Source organism: Schistocerca serialis, chromosome 1 (genome assembly GCF_023864345.2).
Source record: "Schistocerca serialis cubense isolate TAMUIC-IGC-003099 chromosome 1, iqSchSeri2.2, whole genome shotgun sequence".
Lineage (NCBI taxonomy): Eukaryota > Metazoa > Arthropoda > Insecta > Orthoptera > Acrididae > Schistocerca > Schistocerca serialis.
In genome coordinates, this window is record NC_064638.1 from 157,248,556 (window position 1) to 157,254,465 (window position 5,910).

Sequence of the window (5,910 nt, forward strand, 5' to 3'; positions counted from 1 at the left end):
AGGTCTCAGTGACTGTCACATATCCTCCATTGCATTGTGTCAGTGTACTGAATTATGTTTGGATGCTTGTTTGTGTTGTAGAGAGTCGTTGCTTAAGAAAGTTCATACTCTCTCTTCATGTTTTTAAATCTTCTTTCTTGATTCTTCATGTAATTTCATTTTTGGTGTTTTTAACTTCGTAATGTCTAAATACTGTTTTGTTCTGTTAGTGTCTAGTTGAGAAGTTTGAAGTGTGTTTCCTGATTAGTATTAATGTTGTTTTTCGGAGGCATATTTCTTCTTGTGCGGTTGTCTTCTCTCTTGATTCTTCATGTCATTTGTCTGAGTATTGTGTAAAATGAGTGTAATTGGGTTTATAGTTTAATATGTAGAGTGATGTAAAATTGTGTTATGATCTGTTTGTGTGAGAGGAATTGTTGTATAGGGTATATAGTGTTTTGTAGAGACATATTTCTTCATGAGAGAAAATCTTCTTTATGCATTCTTAATGTAGTGTTAATGTAAGTGGTTTCATTTGTGGCGTGTGAGTGTTGAAAAGGTGTTGTATTACAGTTATCTGTAGAGAAATATACGAGTATGTATGAAGGATATGTGGTATAGATATTCCTGCCATTTTTACATCGTACATAGTGTTCTATATGTACCTGGAGACATAGAGTTTGGATTTATTCTGTCATTTAACTATCTCGATAATTAACATCTTGCACATTTTTTTCGGGTAACATGGTAACAATGTGTTTTCTCCACATAGAGAGTTTTCTGTCACATTTGTATACTGACATAATAGGAATTCAAATGTTTAGGTTTATTAGGTATTTTTCCCATTTTCATTTGTGTACTAGTATATACCAGAATAGTAAACATCATAAATGCTAATCCATTTCATTACCGAGGTGTCCAATACTTTAATCCATCTACGAATTTAGCAAATAATGAGCTATATTATTCATGTTTGAATAGTAATATCTTTTCATCTGGTTCAGTTATTTAGGTTATCAATCACAGTATGAAACTGCATATGTCAGTTACTCTCTAGATAAATTTATGTTAGCTCATTTAGAGATCAGTCAGTGGTAGGTGTCATCACCTAAGATGTATCAATTTTACGATGCAGCTAATGGCTTTGTAGGTCTCAGTGACCATCACGTATCCTCCATTGCATGTTTTGTGTCAGTGTACTGAAATATGTTTGGATTCTTGATTGTGTTGTAGAGAGTCATTGCTTGCGAAAGTTGATCGTCTCTCTTCATGTTTGGAAATCTTCTTTCTTGATTCTTCATGTGATTTCACATGTGGTGTTTTTATTTTGTAATGCGTAAATACTGTGTTGTTGTGTCAGTGTCTAGTTGAGAAATTTGAAGTGTGTTTCATGATTAGAATTAATGTTGTTTTTCGGAGGCATATTTCTTCATGTGCGGTTCTCTTCTCTCTTGATTCTTCATGTCATTTGTCTGAGTATTGTGTAAAATGAGTGTAATTGGGTTTATAGTTTATTATGTAAAGTGCTGTAAAATTGTGTTCTGATCTGTTTGCGTGAGTGGAATTGTTGTATAGGGTATATAGTGTTCTGTAGAGACATATTTCTTCATGAGAGAAAATCTTCTTTATGCAATCTTCATGTAGTGTTAATGTAAGTGGTTTCATTTGTGGCGTGTGAGTGTTGAAGAGGTGTTGTATTACAGTTATCTGTAGAGAAATATTCGAATATGTATGGAGGATAAGTGGTATAGATGGTTCTGCCATTTTTACATTGTACATAGAGTTCTATATGAATCTGGAGATAAAGAGTTGGATTTATTCTGTCTTTGTATTTTCTCGATAATTAACATCTTGCACATTTGTTTCTGGAAACACGGTAACAATGTATTTTCTCCACATAGAGAGTTTTCTGTTACATTTGTTTACTGACATAATAGGAATTCAAATGTTTAGGTTTATTAGGTATTTTTCCCATTTTCATTTGTGTACTAGTATATGCCAGAATAGTAAACATCATAAATGCTAATCCATTTCACTACCGAGGTGTCCGATACTTTAATCCATCTATGAATTTAGCAAATAATGAGATATATTATTCATGTTTTAATAGTAATATCTTTTCATCTGGGTCAGTTATTTACCTTATTAATCGCAGTGTTCAATTGCAAATGCCAGTTACTCTCTAGATAAATTCATGTTAGCTCATTTAGAGATCAGTCAGTGGTAGGTGTCATCACCTAATATGTATCAATTTAATGATGCAGCTAATGGCTTTGTAGGTCTCAGTGACTGTCACATATCCTCCATTGCATTGTGTCAGTGTACTGAATTATGTTTGGATGCTTGTTTGTGTTGTAGAGAGTCGTTGCTTAAGAAAGTTCATACTCTCTCTTCATGTTTTTAAATCTTCTTTCTTGATTCTTCATGTAATTTCATTTTTGGTGTTTTTAACTTCGTAATGTCTAAATACTGTTTTGTTCTGTTAGTGTCTAGTTGAGAAGTTTGAAGTGTGTTTCCTGATTAGTATTAATGTTGTTTTTCGGAGGCATATTTCTTCTTGTGCGGTTGTCTTCTCTCTTGATTCTTCATGTCATTTGTCTGAGTATTGTGTAAAATGAGTGTAATTGGGTTTATAGTTTAATATGTAGAGTGATGTAAAATTGTGTTATGATCTGTTTGTGTGAGAGGAATTGTTGTATAGGGTATATAGTGTTTTGTAGAGACATATTTCTTCATGAGAGAAAATCTTCTTTATGCATTCTTAATGTAGTGTTAATGTAAGTGGTTTCATTTGTGGCGTGTGAGTGTTGAAAAGGTGTTGTATTACAGTTATCTGTAGAGAAATATACGAGTATGTATGAAGGATATGTGGTATAGATATTCCTGCCATTTTTACATCGTACATAGTGTTCTATATGTACCTGGAGACATAGAGTTTGGATTTATTCTGTCATTTAACTATCTCGATAATTAACATCTTGCACATTTTTTTCGGGTAACATGGTAACAATGTGTTTTCTCCACATAGAGAGTTTTCTGTCACATTTGTATACTGACATAATAGGAATTCAAATGTTTAGGTTTATTAGGTATTTTTCCCATTTTCATTTGTGTACTAGTATATACCAGAATAGTAAACATCATAAATGCTAATCCATTTCATTACCGAGGTGTCCAATACTTTAATCCATCTACGAATTTAGCAAATAATGAGCTATATTATTCATGTTTGAATAGTAATATCTTTTCATCTGGTTCAGTTATTTAGGTTATCAATCACAGTATGAAACTGCATATGTCAGTTACTCTCTAGATAAATTTATGTTAGCTCATTTAGAGATCAGTCAGTGGTAGGTGTCATCACCTAAGATGTATCAATTTTACGATGCAGCTAATGGCTTTGTAGGTCTCAGTGACCATCACGTATCCTCCATTGCATGTTTTGTGTCAGTGTACTGAAATATGTTTGGATTCTTGATTGTGTTGTAGAGAGTCATTGCTTGCGAAAGTTGATCGTCTCTCTTCATGTTTGGAAATCTTCTTTCTTGATTCTTCATGTGATTTCACATGTGGTGTTTTTATTTTGTAATGCGTAAATACTGTGTTGTTGTGTCTGTGTCCAGTTGAGAAATATGAAGTCCGTTTGTTGATTAGTACTAATGTTGTTTCGGAGGCTTAATTCTTCATGTGTGGTTCTCTTCTCCTTGATTCTTCATGTCATTTGTCTGAGTATTGTGTAAATTGAGTGTAATTGGGTTTATTGTTTAATATGTAGAGTGATGTGAAATTGTGTTCTGACTGATTGTGTGAGTGAAATTGTTGTGTAGGGTATATAGTGTGGTTGTAGCAACATATTTCTTCATGAGCGAAAATCTTCTTTCTGCGTTCTTCATGTAGTGTTAATGTAAGTGGTTTCATTTGTGGCTTGTGAGTGTTGAAAAGGTGTTCTATTACAGTTATCTGTAGAGAAATATACGAGTATGTATGGAGGATATGTGGTGTAGATGGTTCTGCCATTTTTACATCGTACATAGAGTTCAATATGTACCTGGAGGAATTGAGTTTGGATTTATTCTGTCATTGAACTATCTCGATAATTAACAGCTTGCACATTTGTTTCTGGAAACATGGTAACAATGTATTTTCTCCACATAGAGAGTTTTCTGTCACATTTGTATACTGACATAATAGGAATTCAAATGTTTATGTTTATTAGGTATTTTTCCCATTTTCATTTGTTTACTAGTATATTCCAGAATAGTAAACATCATAAATGCTTATCCATTTCTTTACTGAGGTGTCCGATACTTTAATCCATCAATGAATTTAGCAAATAATGAGCTATATTATTCATGTATTAATAGTAATATCTTTTCATCTGGGTCACATATTTACCTTATTAATCGCAATATTCAATTGCAAATGCCAGTTACTCTCTAGATAAATTCATGTTAGCTCACTTAGAGAACAGTCAGTGTTAGGTGTCATCGCCTAATATGTATCAATTTTACGATGCAGCTAATGGCTTTGTAGGTCTCAGTGACCGTCACATATCCTCCATTGCATGTTTTGTGTCAGTGTACTGATGTATGTTTGGATGCTTGTTTGTGTTGTAGTGAGTCATTGCTTGTGAAATTTCATTTTCTGTCTTGATGTTTTTAAATCTTCTTTCTTGATTCTTCATGTAATATCATTTGTGGTGTTTTTAATTTTGTAATGTGTAAATACTGTGTTGTTGTGTCAGTGTCTAGTTGTGAAATTTGAAGTGTGTTTCATGATTAGTGTTAATGTTGTTGTTCGGAGGCATATTTCTTCATGTGCGGTTCTCTCCTCTCTTGATTCTTCATGTCATTTGTCTGAATATTGTGTAAAATGAGTGTAATTGGGTTTGTAGTTTAATATGTAGAGTGATGTAAAATTGTGTTCTGATCTGTTTGTGTGAGCGGAATTGTTGTATAGAGTATATAGTGTATTGCAGAGACATATTTCTTCTTGAGGCATAATTCTCTTTCTGCATTCTTCATGCAGTGTTAATTTAAGTGGTTCGATGTGTGGTGAGTGAGTGTTGAAAAGGTGTTGTATTACAGTTATCTGTAGAGAAATATACGAGTATGTATGGATATACACGGTATAGATGATTCTGCCATTTTTACATCGTACATAAATTTCTATATGTACCTGGAGACATAGAGTATGGATTTATTCTGTGATTCAACTATCTCGATAATTAACATCTTGCACATTTGTGTCTGGAAACGTGGTAACAATGTATTTTCTCCACATAGAGAGTTTTCTGTCACATTTGTATACTGACATAATAGGAATTCAAATGTTTAGGTTTATTAGGTATTATTCCTATTTTCATTTGTATACTAATATATGCCAGAATAGTATACATCATAAATAGTGATCCGTTTCAATACTGAGGTGTCCCATACTTTAATCCATCCATGAACTTAGCATATAATGAGCGCTGTTAGTCATGTTTGAGTGGTAATATCTTTTCATCTGGTTCAGTTATTTAGTTTATTAATCGCAGTATGCAACTGCATATGTCAGTTACTCTCTAGATAAGTTCATGTTCGCTCATTGCTAGAACAGTCAGTGGTAGGTGTCAACACGTATCATGTATTAATTTTACGATGGGAGCTAATGGCTTTGTAGGTCTCAGTGACCGTCACATATCCTCCATTGCATGTTTTGTGTCAGTGTACTGATGTATGTTTGGATGCTTGTTTGTGTTGTAGAGAGTCATTGCTTGTGAAAGTTGATCTTCTCTCTTCATGTTTTTATATCTTCTTTCTTGATTCTACATGTAATTTCATTTTTGGTGTTTTTAATTTTGTAATGTGTAAATACTGTGTTGTTGTGTCAGTGTCTAGTTGAGAAATTTGAAGTGTGTTTCATGATTAGTGTTAATGTTGTTTTTCG